Below are 16,093 nucleotides of genomic sequence, written 5' to 3' on the forward strand. Positions count from 1 at the left end.
AGTCAACACTCAGCAAGGTCTATGCTGAGAAAGTCAATTTAAATAATCTGATGATGTTTACTTCTGCATCTGTTTGCTCTGCAGTCTAACCGCTGCTGATGAATGAAGGTGGGAGTCCCTTCATCTAGTCACACAGAAGAGAGAACACAAATCCAGTTGGTCCATCTTCATCCTGCTGGTGGTTCTCCGTCTCGCTGAGCGGAGCAGTCCGAGAGAGAGGTGGGGAAAGGGCAGCAACGGCCATGGAGCTGCAGGAGCAACAAAGACACAACGAGGTTACCCAAAGGAAGATTGTCAGATTGTGAAATGCTGACATGCAATAACGACAATTAGTGTTAAAGTACCAACTCTCCAAAAAGAGTTAAATTTACCCTCTCTGGTCATGTAGCACTACTTCAAAATGGTTTTACTCAAATAAAAGTAAAAAGTAGCCATCAAAGAAATTACTCAAATAAGAGTAAAACAGTATTTAGTAAAAAGTCTACTCAAGTACTGAATAGCTGATAAAATGAGCAATCATTTAATATTTAAAATGATATCATCTGACGAACCAACCAAGTTAGGTGGAAAATTTAGTACCATATTTTCCGCACTATAAGGCGCACCGGATTATAAGGCGCATAGAATAGACGCTACAGTAGAGGCTGGAGTTAGGTTATGCATCCACTAGATGGAGCTGCACTAAACGGAATGTCAACAAAACAGTCCGACTCCGGTCAGCGAGGAGAGCCTTCCGACTGGGCCGGGGCCAGGGCGTGGCCGGACAATGGTCAGCCTTCTCCGTTCGCGCACAGCATGTTCGTGGAGAACATGGTGCTAAATGACCTGCAGACGACCTGATTCTAGACGGCTGGTAGGTAGATAGGTCAGTCAAATTTTATTACCAAACCAGCGTTCTGACAACTATCCCAGCATCCACCGCGCGCTTCTTCTTCTACGGCCAAAAATGAAGTCAGTGGCTGCTTAACGTAGTTGCTAGACCTGTTGTGGCTCAATATTGGTCCATATATAAGGCGCACCTTATAGTGCGGAAAATACGGTATTTTAAGGACCAAAATGACAATAATTGATATAAGTAACAAAAATAACAAAATCAGACAAAAGCAAATGTTTCTGAATCAATTCCTTTCAACATAAAACTTATCAAACTTAAACAAAAACTACAGGTGTGTGTGTCTTTGTCTGCTGAATTTTTGGTTAAAACATGCTTGTTTTTCATTCAGTGGGTAGAAAATCCTGAATTTTCACTATGCTTCTATGCCTCCAAGTAAATGAGGCATAGTTCATAATAAAATTACTGAAGTAAAAATAAAAAGTACAGTGTAGTAAAAATACTTCCAAAAGTACACTTTTTCAGAAAAGTTACTTAACTAAATGTAATTGAGTAAATGTAACAACTGTAGTTACTACCCAACTCAGACTGAATTGAATTTAACCACATGTCCATGTTACTTCATACAGATTGTTAGAGAAATAAAGTCCAGTTTTTTCTTTTCACTTCCAGCTGCGATAACTTCCCAGATAACACATGATGTTAAATCAACGTTGAAAAATAGTTAGAATCGTTGATTTTTGGTTGAAGTCGACAAATGACGGTGGATCAACCATCAAACAACCATCCAATCAAACCGTTGAAACTGTGACATTGAATCAACGTTGTTTGGTGGTTGAAATCTGATGTCTGAAATGCCGAAGTCTGATTAATGGTTGATTTTTGGTTGAAGACGACAAATGATGGTGGATCAACCATCAAACAACCATCCACCTCTAGCCAAGTAACCAGTGTTGAAACTGTGTCATTGAATCAATGTTGTTTTGTCGTTGAAATCTAATGACTGAAATGCCGATGTCTGATCAACATCTGATCAATATTGAATCAATGTCAGCTGTATTCCCTCACCCCTTCCCCTCCTCTCCTCCTCATCAGCGCTCTGGGTCAGAGTATTTTATTACTGAGCGGGGGTTATCACATTTAAATTAAGCACTGTAGAGGATAGTGGTTGGTGATTCCTTTCTGTGCATTTTTTTACTTGTTCATAATAATTCTCACTGACTGTGTGTGTGTGATATATTGACACAAAAACATATATAACTTACTACAAGGAGTGGAGCGGTCCACCCCCACCGTTTACATGAGTGGGATGTCCCAAACACACAGCCACTTCGCTGTTGGCTTGTTGGAAAATATGTTAATTCAATGTTGAATTATCATCACAAAGGTTGCATGTTTGGTTGAGGTCGACAACTGATGGTGGATCAACTATAAAACAACCATTCAATTCTAGCCAATTAACTAATGTTGAAACTGTGTCATTGAATCAATGTTGTTTTGTGGTTGACATCAAATAAATGAAATGCCAACATCGAATCCAGTGTGTTTCACCACTGGTCCTCCAGCCCCTACAAGTTTTAGGCATTTCCCTAATTCAACACACATGATATTAATTGACGTCTGATTAACGGGGTTTTGCTGAACTGAAAAAACGCAGGTCAGTTTGATTGACGTCAAGGTTTGGGGAAGAACTACCCAGATAGCACACAATGTTAATTCAATGTTGAATTATGATCACAAAGGCTGCATGTATGGTTCAGGTCAATGACAGAAGCTGGATCAACCATCAAACAACCATTCAATTCTAGCCAATTAACATTCATTGATTGAAATGCCACATCGAATCCAGTGTTTTTCAGCACCGGCACCAGGCACACTGCCCTGCAAGTTTTAGGCATTTCCCTAATTCAGCACACATGATTTTAATTAACATTTGATTAACAAGGTTTTGCTGAACTGAAAGCATGCAGGTCAGTTTGCCATGAGGATAAGGTTTGGGGAAAAACTAGTAATCAAAGTGTTCAATCAATGTAAGGTGTTTTTTGCACCCCTCACCACCGCCTGCCATTCAAACGCCCAACCCCCTTCCAAAAACACACACACCTCTTTCCCCCCACCTGGGCCCATCTACCCCTCAATTGGGTGAAACAACTTTAATTTTAAGTGAGGGTTTTTCATTTTTCACATTTTAAAGGATTGTTTTGGCTAGTGGCCTTTATTTGATAGTTAATTGACAGGAGGGTGGGTAATGAGGGAGGGGGGGTAATGCAGCAAGGGTTGCAAAGGTCAGGAATTGAACCTGCGACGGCTGTGTTGATGACTGAGGCCTTGATTGTGGTTTGTGCTTAACCCCTGCGCCACCACAGCACAACCCCCTTTTAGGTGAGGGTTAATCACGTTTTAACTTAAGCACTATGTGTTGACAACAGTTGTGATTCCGTTCTGTACCCAGATTCACTAGCGGAACAAGTCAGCGTTGGGCCGGGGGGCGGGGCTAATTACCGGACCCCTAACGAATCACCAGGCCCCTGACGTTTATCGCCTGCGCTACCAGAAACTGTTGAGCGAGGGGCGGGGAGGTTGGTCTGCGTTTTTTGTTTGATCGTTACCCAGGAAACACATCGGCTAAACCGTGAGTGAAACAGTTACTGGGACTGACTAGTATATATTCCATTGAGGGAAAGTAACTTTAACATTAAATAGACCTTTCTCAACAGGTGGTAGACTTTCTCAGTCTATAATCAGATATTTAAGCCCCACCCCCATAGCTCTGCACCTGCCCAGATTGCACATGATGGCAATTCAACATTGAATTAACATCTTTTGCCAACAAGCCAACAGCGAAGTGGCTGTGTGTTTGGGACATCCCACTCATGTAAATGGTGGGGGTGGACCGCTCCACTCCTTGTAGTAAGTTGTAGATGTTTTTGTGTCAATATATCACACTCAAATGGTCAGTAGGACTTTGTTATGAAAAAGAAAGAAAATGTACAGAAATTAATCTTCACCCACTATCCTTTACAGAGGTTAATTTAGAATGTAATACCCCCCACTCACTAATAAAATGCTCTGACCCAGAGCTCTGATGAGGAGGAGAGGAGGGGAAGGGGTGTGGCAAAAGAGCTGACATTGATTCAACATTGATTCAACATTGATCAGTGGTTGATCAGACATTAGCATTTCATTCATTAGATTTCAACCGCAAAACAACATTGATTCAATGACACAGTTTCAGCATCGGTTACTTGGCTGGAGGTGGATGGTTGTTTGATGATTGATCAACCGTCAGTTGTTGACCTCAACCAAAAATCAACCCTTCTGACTATAATTCAATGTTGATTTACCGTTGTGTGCAATCTGGGCAGTTTGTTGCAGCCCTCATCACCTCCTCATCTCCCCCTACTCCCTCCTAAACCTCCCCCACCCAGCCGCTCCTCCCAACCTTCTCCTCTTTACCCCCTCTCATCCCTTCTTCCCTCCCCCTCCTTGAGCTCTGGGTCAGAACATTTTATTACTAGGTGGGGGTTAATCATGTTTCAAATTAAGCACTACATGTTGAGAACAGTGGGTTGTGATTCCTTTCTGTACATTTTCTTACTTGTCTGTAAATATTATTACTGACTGTGCATAATGTGTTGACACAAAAACATCTACAAGTCTGTACTAGGAGTTGTACAGTCCACCTCCCCAATTTTACACTTGTGGTTTGTCCCAACCAAAAAGCCACTTTGCTGCTGGCTTGTTTGCTACCGGCTTCTGAATTGAATATTACTCCGCTGAGCACTTTTATGGTAAGTTTTTCAATATTACTTTGATCTTAAATGTGTTTATTGAAAAATAAGGGCATTGTTTTGTGCCCATAGTAATCTTGGTTATTTTGGGGCAAAACAGATATTTTTAATAATTGAGGTCATGTCTCCTTTTGTATTATTTTCATCCTACCCACCACTCCAGGCCTAAGTATGAAATCCTGCGAGATTTTGTGGGATTTGAGTTTTTAAAATAGGGCGGGGCCTATTGTTTGGTCTGGGAGAGCATGTGGTGGACAAGAAAGTGTAAGGCTGGCTGGTCCAGGTGGGCTTTAAATTGTTGTGATAGTAATCACTTGTTTTTAACTTTTTATTATGATATGCTTAGGGTCGTGCTTAAATGAGCCTCTGTACCAGAACAGCTGAGTTGGATGATTACATGACCGTCTGCAGCCATCAAGAAGTGCAGAAGGTTGTTAATCATCCACAGATTCAATCCAGGTGAGGCAGAAGGGAAACACTTAACATGTAAGGCAGGTGAAACACTGAACTAAACCTGCTAATGACTGATTCAGTCTGTTGATCCTTGGATTGGTAACTGGTTAAACTGAACTGGACTATTGTTACTTGTGTGGGATCTTTATTAGCATATAGACACTTTTTAAGGAATTTAATCAACTTATTTGGAAATATTTGTAGTTGATGGAAGATTGAACCAGCTATTTGATGGAAGTTTATTCTGTATAAATTATAAATTTTCCAACTACACTATAAATCACCTTTTGTTTGATTTATTTGTCTCTGGTGTGTTAAATAAACCTGATCCTCCCTGAGTTTTATTGTTAGGTTTTCTGATAAACAGCCCTTTATTTTAAATATTGATTTAATATCAATATCATAAATCCTACACTATACTGCAGCTTAATGGGTAAATGTAGTTGTATATGTAAACATTAAGATAAATATTAATGAAAGATTAAGATATTAATTTAACAGTGAGTGTACATGGGGAACTATATGGTTTGTATTTGTTCTCAGACCTGTAACCAGTACACTGTTTAATCTTTCATTGTGTTTCAGAACTTTTCAAATGTTTATCATATTTCTAACCGGCACCTTCCTCACTTTAATTTTTTTCAGCTGTTGCTCTGCAGTTTGACCGAAAGCTGACTCTTGAGGACTGCAGCAAAACTGTCAAGAAGTGGCTTCATTATGCACCAGAATGAGAGGAAGACATCACAAGGAATCAAAGTGACGCCAACCAGAGTCAAACTGGGGTTACCACAACTTGTACTGTTTCCCTACTTCATACAGTACAAAGCTTAACCTCATGGACTCTGTTCTTCTGTGGACAACCGACTGTTGTTTTGACAGTCAAAAAGGAATCAAATATGTTTAAAGATCTGTCCCTCTTTTCTTAAATAAAATGTTAAATCAAACCCATGTTGTCATTTTTAAACTTTTGTACACAGTTTACCCATCATCTGCCAATAATATAGTGTTTAACACCAGTGAAGAAACTTTTAGTGGCATGTTATGATGTAGACCTATCAGACCTAAAATGTACATAAATCCTTAGCTTTCATTCAATATAAAAACAACCCAAATCTGCATGTACATCCACAGTCAAATGAGTGTTGAATCAACATTGATTCAATGTAGAATCAACACAAATCTGCATGCAGATCCACAATCAGATGATGGTTGAATGAACGTTGATTCCTAACTGATTCAATGTAGAATCAACACAGATATGCATGCAGATCCATAGTCAAATGAGTGTTGAATGAACATTGATTCAATGTAGAATCAACACAAATATGCATGCAGATCCACATTCTGATGATGGTTGAATCAACATTGATTCCTGACTGATTCAATGTAATATCAACACAAATAGGCATGTAAGTTGACATACAGATGATGGTTGAATCAACAGTGATATGTCAGTAATGGTTGAAACCCTAACGTTGATTCAACATGTAAGTCACCGACCACTTTCGATGTTGTTTCAATGTCAGCGTTCAACGTTGATTCAATGTTTTTGGCTGACATTGATTCAATGTTGTTTCAATGATTCTGTGCTATCTGGGTTGAGTCTGCTGGTCTCATCTTTATTAAATCAGCTGTGGCTCTCAGTGGGAGTGGGATCACTCACCCTCACCACAATGGACTCCAAAGACTCCTTTAAAATCCCATACAAAACATGCTTTATTTATTTCAAACATTATGTTAGTACATTATTCTTGCAATGAAAACTTCACAATACTTAAAACTTTACTTTACAATACACTACTGTCAGCACTAAGATATAACAATAATAAAATAAAGTTTTCAATAAAAGAACTACACATCAGAATGTTAAGCTCATGAGTTTAATGATAAATAAATAGCAACAAACAGTTACTTTCTGGCAAATTTCTATGCTTCCAGAGTTTACTGGTAATTTTCCCACCAGTTTCCAGCGCTGTCCACCTGATACCCAGTGCTAGTTACTAATTAATAAAGCATACGTCACTAACCTGCTCATGTTGCCAGCATCAGTCTGCTGTTCTAAGAGCTGGACCACAACGTTACTCATGCTTTATTTATGAGACTGAGAGAACATCTGACCTCATGCAGAGTCACCCCCCGCCCCGCAAAGACGGCCACAACCCCTCACTTGTTGCGTTTCCATTACAAATGTGCACAAATCTTTGTCTGTATTTTACTAATGTCTAAAAATTACAATTGCTGTATTTCTATTAAATAAGACATAACATTAAAATCACACAAGAATAAATATGTTCCTGCTATTAGTGACGGATTTAAACAGTTACATGAAATATATTCATAATGATTCAATAGCACTTGCTTAAGGCATTGAACAATGAAAACTGTAAGCTCTTCCTTTTCCTAGAGTGGAAGATAAAAAGTCTGGCAACTTCTTTAAAGGAACAGATCTCCTTTCTTCTAAACTTATGTGATGCAGTTAGCAATCCTCGTGCATATAACAACTGAAGCACCAGATAAGTTGAGTTTATGTAATGAATTCCAGAGTCCATCAATACAAAATCAGAAAGATAAGTTTAAAAAAAAGGGAAAAGGCTGGAGAAATAATGATAAAAACCAGTTTAAAATTCTAATAAATTATGGCTGCTTGGAGCGCAAAGTACTTAGAAATTATGTCTGACATAAAACCTTTAATGAGACTCATCAGCTTAATCTGATGACAGCTGAAGTGAAGTTAGTAAATACAGTAATGTTTCCAGCAGAGCTCAGGCGGAGCATCTCTGTCCTGTGGAGGCTTTTCTGTGTCCGTCACCATCTGCTGTCGCCTTCGTTTGTTTTATGACAATCTTTTCCTTTTTAGCTGAAAATGAATTTAACCGGAAGAAGCTGTCACCACCACCACCAAGTCCAAAACAAACATACTTCCACTCAAACTCCCAGATGTGCAGCCATTGTGTCTGCCCCTGTTGCTGATTTCCACTCTAACTTCCTGAGGAGGTCGGCGGGTCTCTGCAAACCACAGGTCTTTAACTCACACCAAGGGGGCAAAGAGCCACGTTCACAGCGGATTCATCATTACCATGGCAACGCTCATTAGCAGAAAGCATATTGCGTAAAGCTCAGCAAGACGTTGCTGTTGAGGAAGCTTGGATCTGACCACCTTGATCCAAACGCTTCCAGTGCTGCAGTGTCAGTTAGTTGTTCTGAGAAGTAATAGTTACAAACATCAGACTGCTGTAATTTAAAAAGTCCAGTTTGAAATCCTTCTTGGAATTTGGTATCAACCTCTTCATGTATCGTTACTATACCAGAAGACGATGAGACCCAGACATAGTTAGCAACAGCTCCACAGGGGGAGGACCAAGCAAGGCTCGTTACACAAGTTATACATGCTGATAACGGCATGGGAGGGGATATTCTAACCCTATGACTGATATGAAAACTGTCCGCACCACCTACAGCCAGTCGCAATAAAAAATAATTAGGATATTTCTATGCATTTTCTGTTTATAAGCTGATCCACAAAACTTTTAAAACAACTGTAATTCGGAATAATTACAACTATGAGTTCAAACATAACCATAACCTTCTGTAATCTGCTCTTGTTGGCTACCCAGATCCATAACACTAAGGGTGCACCGATTGCAGTTTTCTGGTCGATTACCAATTCCCAATCTTATAAAGCCAAACCTGCTAATTTTGGCCAATACTAAATTGTTTGTATAAAATGTTGCTAAATATAGCAAGAAAGTGAGTTGGCAACATTGGGGTGACTATTATTAAATGCAAATGTGTAAACGTGACCTGGTGAGCCGGTGTATCAGCCAAACCTCTCTCATAGCAGAGTAAAAGAGGACACTGGCTGATTTTCAGCCTTTGCTGAGGTCGATAAGATCAGGGGGGAAAGGTCAGATTCACATGTATCGGCCGATCACTGATGTCAAGATTCATCTGTGACAAGTTGGAGTGAAAACCTCTCGTGTTAATATTATGTTGTACATGAAAAATGCAGGTACATGTTTAAAGTCAAACCAAGTAACACCATTTTATGTCTGCTGTTTTTCTGAGAGTCCTTGGACAATCTGAAGAGGACATCATTTGGGAACATTTGCTGCAATATTGACTTATCTTCCTGATTTCATGTCGCTCACGACAGAGCAAACACACAATAGAATGAGTAACCCTGTTGTTGAAACAGCACACACACATACACACAACGCCAGCTCAAACACACACTAGCCAGGTTACTATTGCCCAGATACCAAAGACAAAAGAGCTGCCACAGAACACACACAGGGAACACAAACAGCAGCGGTGAGCTGAGCAGAGGAACCAGAGCATGTGACTGCAGGATGATCCTTAATGTATGCAGCTTCATTCTTTATGACAACAAGTGTTTTCCTCCTTCAACATTAAACATCTTCTCACTGTTTGTGTTAAATATACAAAATGAACCAAAACATCAAATATATCTTTACCCACAGGATGTTTATCACATTTTTTTTATTTGTAAGCCGTCCAGAAAGCCGTCTCAGTGGAATAAACAGAGCACAAGGGGACCTTTTACGCCGGAAATCCTGGATTTCTCTAATACTTCCAAAGACCTGAGCTGTTTCACCGTCGTGTCTGCACTTTCTGGGTAAACTAAGGCAAACCCCGATCAAGTGAATTATTCATTTCACCATGAATCACCTCTTTCTCTCTTCTTACTCAACTGTCCTGAACGGAGTCCCTTAGCAACCCAAAGGCAAATTACATGAGCAAGCTATGTTCACATCAAACACTGAACCAATCAAAAGGGATCAAACTCAGTGATATGCATAACTGTCTAATGGATATGTAGATTTTGCTAAACAAAAGTAGTGTTTAGATCATCTTGGAAAAGTAACCATGGCTCTTTTTGTCATGTTGTAGCCAAAGGCTTTAATGCATCAATCATTTCATTTGGATTTGAAGTGATAGACCAACACAGAGTGGTGCATAGTCAAATGAAAATTATGGGAAACATTTTCACATTCTGTTCTGCAAAACAGTTCAGTTTAGTTAGACTGGATGGATCCTCAATCCCTCCAGGAAGTTGTGACGCTGCAGTCACACTTACCAATGCAAGTTCTTCTCCTAATTCACAAATTTTGCACAGACTTGCAATTTTCTGCAAATCTGACCAATCACATCTTTTCAGTATTTCATTCTTTTCTGACCAATCACCTCAACATTTTCTGTATTTCACTCTTTCCTGACCAAACACTACAACTTGGCTGAATTTTGACCAGTCCTCTTCCTGCCCCCTTCTAATTTAACTTCCTATTTCTCTTGAAAGCAGAACCTGCGAGATAAAAGCATTTGTGCATACAGTTTATGTTAAATTGATTCATGTTGACCAATATGGAATTATGTTTTGCACTTTGACATCTACTCGAGACATGATTTTAATTGTATCAAGACTGCCATTTCAAGAAGGTATTCAAAAAGATCATTTGTACTTTAAATATATGTGAAACTCTTTTTTGGGAAGGTTAATTTTAACACCATGTTATGGAAAATGTAAAGCTAACCCCCCAGCCACCCACTCCCGCAAATTCGACTACAACTTTTTTGAAAAAGACACCACCTCATTTCAGGCCACAACAATCACAAAGAATCATGGAAGGCCTGGATAGTCTTCCACTTCTAAAACATGATTAGGTGTTGACCTGACCCATCCCATTGTAGATCTGGCTGTATGTTTAAGGTTGTTGCTGTGCTTAACAATAAAACACAGACCCCAGGCTCAAGTTCTCTCCACCCTTTAAAAGCTTTTCTTCTATGATTATCCTGTATTTTTCCCCATTCTTCTTTCTTTGAACTCTGACCCCCTTCTCTGCACCTATTGTGGAAAAGCACTGCAAAACTGCAATGCTGCCACCAGCAAGTTTGGATGGTGCATTCTGGGTAATGAGCAGAGTTAGTTTTTCACTCTACACAGTGTTTTCCATGAAGACAAGAAGTGGAACCCGGCAACTTCTCCCCTTTTCTCTGGTGACAGGTCAGCAGTGCCATCATCTATCTATTTTCAAATGACACACACTGCTCACACAGGCCAATTTGGCTAATTATGTAACTCCTAAAAGCAACTAAGTGAGGTGGATTTTATTTGGTGGTGCTAAACTGAAAGGGGCCAACAACAACTTTATTCTGCTCTGTTTACATTTTTATTTACATTTGTATTTTAAATTTTCAAATACTAAGTTTGGTCCGTGAAACATCTGAAACTCAGGGCTTCTGTCTCACTGCTCGTACAGGAACAAACAGTTTTGATTGACACAATAGGTTACTCAAGAAGGATTAACGTGGTCCACACAAAACATGCCCTGTGCCCCACCGGGTCTCAAATCTGCAAAATCTCCTTTAAGGAGATTGTTTAAAAAGGCCACTATTTGTCTAGGAAATAAGGCATGAAAGGCTAATAAGGCCAAGGTACAGCATGGTACCTCAACCATGTGCGGCTCAGACTACAGTACTGCTAAACACAAGTTTATCTGTTAAAGAATAGGGCCACGTACCACAATGCCCTTTACACTCTGTCCTACCTTATTCGTTTTTTCTCTTTGAAATATTCCAAAACTCAATAAAATAAAACAAATAGTATATATTTTTTAATCTTCACAATGAGAACCAACAAAAGTGGTGCTCTTCATTTATTTGCTTGAGTAATCAACCAGAGACATTTGGCTAGAGATATTGTGTTTTGTAAGAATCAATGTAAGAGCTGCATCAGTCTGTCATGGTGAAGAGAGAGCTGAGCTGAAAGGCCACGCTCTTGATTTAAAGTTTGGTTCTGTGTTCCCATCCTGATCTACTGTTGAATACTCTGAGTGTCGAGCAAAAGAACAAGATGGAATTACCTCAGAGGAGCTGGAACAAGTGGGACAAGAGAGAGAGAAGGATGGGCCACTGTGACCCAACACTAGATCAGGCTAAGATGGATGGATGGATGGATGGATGGAAATGTAGCGTTTCCTTAGTTCTATTCATGTTTTTTACTTTATGCTGTTTCTATCAGTGAATCTCTCAGCTGTGGGATCAGAAAAAAATGATGTGGTAAAAAACATGGATTCCTATCATTCTATAGCTTACATCAGCTCTAAAGCTCTGCCCCCGAGTTAAAAATGATTATGATTGCAATATGAGCCCATAGCTGCACATTCATCTAAATTGTATGGTTACTGTGCTAACTTTAATCTTGCTCCCAGTGAATCCATAACACCTGTAGAGTAAGACATGCAGTATAAAGAGACTACAGCAGCAGGCCTTAGGGTGTCATACAGTACCACCTCCCCCCCTCTCCAAGCTTAGTACAAATCTGTTAATAACAGCCTGCGTCTGCAATGAGTTTTTCACATTCTAAAGATTAAAGCTGCCAGTTTGCAGCTCCATCAATTACTATGTGAGCAGGCTCCACACAGATCCAGCTCAGGCTTCTGTGACTAACCACCACACCTGCAGCCTGTCAGCTGACTTGCAACTTAACGTGGCATTGCATCCCATCGTCACATAACAAACCCTAAAAGTGGCGCAAATCTCCAGCAAACAAGGAATCCAAGCTAATCCTCCTAATAACTGACCCAGCCAGAAGAAGAAACACCTCCCTCATAAAATGCTGCAAGTTAGCAGCAGGTAATTTGGTGCTACAGTCTATATGTGAACAGGACCGGCAATCAGGAAGTGTATGCTTCTGCCAACACTTTAAACTTTTGAAAAAAGACATGCAGAAACAAAATGTGATGAGTCTTTCCTTTTCCACTCGTCTTACTCGTGTGAAACATAAAGCCAACCTGTCAGTTTGAGTTTTATATTCCTGCCATATAAAAGAGAGCTGGGCTGAAAGTCTGTTTGTTTATGAAGTATTCACGCACATACAGATAAAAAGTGACAAACAGAAGTAGAGTAAAACAAAATCAATCAATCTTAAATTAACTGTTATCACTCCTGACCACTGACACTGACAGGCTGTGGATTTATTATTTAAAAGTGTATTTACTGCAACATTGCTGTGATAACTGATTGATATGCTTGATATGCACAGAAAGACAAACAGCCTTCAAAGTTTTTCTAACTTTTCATCAGGAATCCATGACTTCCTTTTCCCCTGGCATATAAATATGAGGTGGCAGATATCTGTCAACAACACCCAGCTGAGATAGTTATACACTAACACTGATGCTGGTATCAGCTGATATTAGTCATTTTTTCACATATCAGTATCAGTCAATAAATAAAAATGCCCCAATATCTACAGCTGATATTTATTTCCATCTTTTGCTGTTAGTTTCAGGAGGGAAGGAGAGGAAGTTGGTCATTGGTATTTGGTCATGTGGCAGTGACGGAGCAAAGGATTGTGGGGAATTTAACTGAAGCAATGAAGCAGTGGTGAAGTCAGCAGTGTGGTGTCTTTGCTTTTGGTGTCAAAAGGGTAGGGAAATATACTTATAATATATACAATATTGCTAAATATCTGTTATAATCGCAATCTTAATCTCAGATATTGATTTTGGCACAAATTTCAAGTAGAACTGTGACAAATGGGCTGCATAGTTCTACATGCAACTGCAAAATTGTACAAAAGAAAATTCATCAGACAGTCAGGTCCAGGTCCAGGTATTTAGAGCCCAAATCAGCTTCAATTACAGGCTTACCAAAAAATACATCAGTTTAGTGTCTATGAATGAAAGTTTAGTTCAGATGTGTTCAGAGGTCACCGAACATCAAAATATCCAACCTGTCCAAAAACAGTAAATCCAGCCTGTTCTGGAAAGTCCCACCTGACTATGGAGGCAGCAGTGCAGGTATCCTGGACAGGGCATGTTCCAGAAGCCCTGTCCAGGCTTTGGTATCACCGAACAAGCACTGAATCACCTAATGAAATATACAACAAGAACAAGTAAACCGTGTAAAACAAAACCTACTGCAGACACGTAATGGCCACGCGGGCCGCGGAGCTGCAGATCACAGGCACAGCTTCCAATCCTTCCACTTTTTGGTCTTTTGTTGAGCGGTGATCAGTGTCTGGCCTGCAGCAGACCGCTGCGCTGGTCCCCTCCGCTGGCTCTGGGGCCCAATTGTTGCTTCAGCAATCCGAACCTGCTGCCAACAGCAGCTTTAGGCAAACCCGCCTCTTAGTTTCATAGCCTTGTGTTGCTGCAGAGCCAAGTCTGCCACAGCAGCTCACTGATTAATCACACAATATGAGCACAACAACAACACGAGTTCTGAAAACCAGCTTTGACAACTGGATGAAAAAAAAGTACCACCAGTTGGATGAAACACAAGTTGAGATGACAAAACCTACAAAGTGACAAATAAAGCAGCTGTTCAGGTCGCTATGGAGACAACTGCAGGGTAACAAGGACAGAAAGCAAACATGTTTATATGACGCTGGGGAATAGTGTTTATCCAAGAGTGCTTTAACACCTGAGAAGTACGAGGCTCACACTCACAGATCCTGGCTTTTGTATGCTAAAAATATTCAACTTGTAAGAATGTCTTATAATCTTTAAAAATGGTCGAAATGATAATTTCTCATGGAGGTCTTTGAAGATCTTTGGCTGCTTTTCAACTCATTTTTAGCTCACTTCTTAAACATTGGAAACAGAACTTTATAAATAAAACAGATTGAGTTTTAACAGAAACCTTTTGGTGCAGTTTGCTCCTACTTCCTTAAGAGATCCACCAATGAATTAGATGCTCACTGAGTCGGCTGTCTATCACTTGAAGAACATTTCCAGAATTAAAGTACTAGTGTACAAGATCTAGAAAAACTCACCCATGCGTTTATGTTTAGTCGCATTGATTACTGGCTAAAAAGTTAATCCTCCAGCTGCAGCTGATCCAGAACGCTGCTGCTGGAGTTCTGACTAACACCAGGATGATAGAGCTCATCACTCAGTTCTACAGTCCTTCCACTGAGAGAATAGACTTTAAAATACCGTTAGTCACTGAACGGCTTAGCACCACAACACATTAAAGGTCTGCTGTTGTTGTATCAACCTTCCAGAACCTCTCAGGTCTTTTGGTTCTGGTTCTGCTCTGCATCCCCAGAACCAGAACCAAACGTGGAGAAGCAGAATTCAGCTTCTATGAACCACAAATCTGGAACAAACTTCCAGAAAACTGCAAAACAGCTGAAACACTCAGTGCCTTTAAAACAATTCTATAATCCCACATGTTAAGAGTTGCTTTTAAATGAAACATTCATTAACATATTTGATGTGTATTTGCTTGATGATTTTGGTGATGGCATCTTACAAAACGTAATGTTTATTGCTTGTTGCATGATTGGTGACAGTTTGATGCTTGTATGATGTAAAACAGTTTTAATTGCCCTGTTGCTAAAATAAACTTGACATAAACTATCAGCTTGATCGTCCCTAAAAGGCCCGTCTATAAGCGCTAACAAGTCACACGAGCAACACTTTTCGGCGTGGACGCTGTGGGAAGATGGTTGTAGTTTGGCAGTGGAGAAAGTGAACAAAGCCATTCAGTTTCTGTTGGCCACACTTTCAAATATTGACCAATTAAAGTTGAAGCAAGAGGAATGTATAAGACATATTGTTGCTGGCAAAGATGCCATTCCTTTACTTCCCACTGGGTTGTTTACAGAGCATGCAATTTCTGCAAGCTTCACTGAGCTGGGACATTAAATGTCATGACCAAACATTAGCGAAGGGGTAAAATCAGACCCAGTGATTTCAAACTTCAACAGAGACCATGGGAAAGATTTTTGCCTCGTGAGTATAAAAGACGTGATCTAAAACAATTTAGTTTGGAGTTTGTTGATACTTTGATCTTTTACTTTGGAGCGATAGATCAAACAGAATCATTCATCTTTTCCTCCACTATCTTTCTGTCTTTGCTGCTTTCCATCACAAACTGAAGTTTGACTTTGAAGGAAAGGTTACGTTTTTCAGACAACAAAGAATGATCAGTTCAGCCGAGTTGCCAGCAGCTCACTGCTCCCACAAAGATAAATCAGGTCCCCTCA

The 16,093-nt window shown here is 39.9% G+C and overlaps 1 long non-coding RNA gene across 1 annotated transcript; it reads left to right on the forward strand.

Annotated features, from left to right (window-relative positions):
* The first annotated feature begins 4,700 nt into the window (after positions 1–4,700).
* Positions 4,701–6,020, forward strand: LOC148160320 (uncharacterized). The gene is made up of 2 exons (XR_015762361.1): positions 4,701–5,082; positions 5,722–6,020. It is a non-coding gene; the product is annotated as an uncharacterized LOC148160320 (long non-coding RNA).
* Positions 6,021–16,093: the final 10,073 nt, after the last annotated feature.

The sequence above is a fragment of the Poecilia mexicana genome, unplaced genomic scaffold, assembly GCF_051168715.1.
Source record: "Poecilia mexicana isolate PSO_F unplaced genomic scaffold, ASM5116871v1 scaffold_2, whole genome shotgun sequence".
NCBI lineage: Eukaryota > Metazoa > Chordata > Actinopteri > Cyprinodontiformes > Poeciliidae > Poecilia > Poecilia mexicana.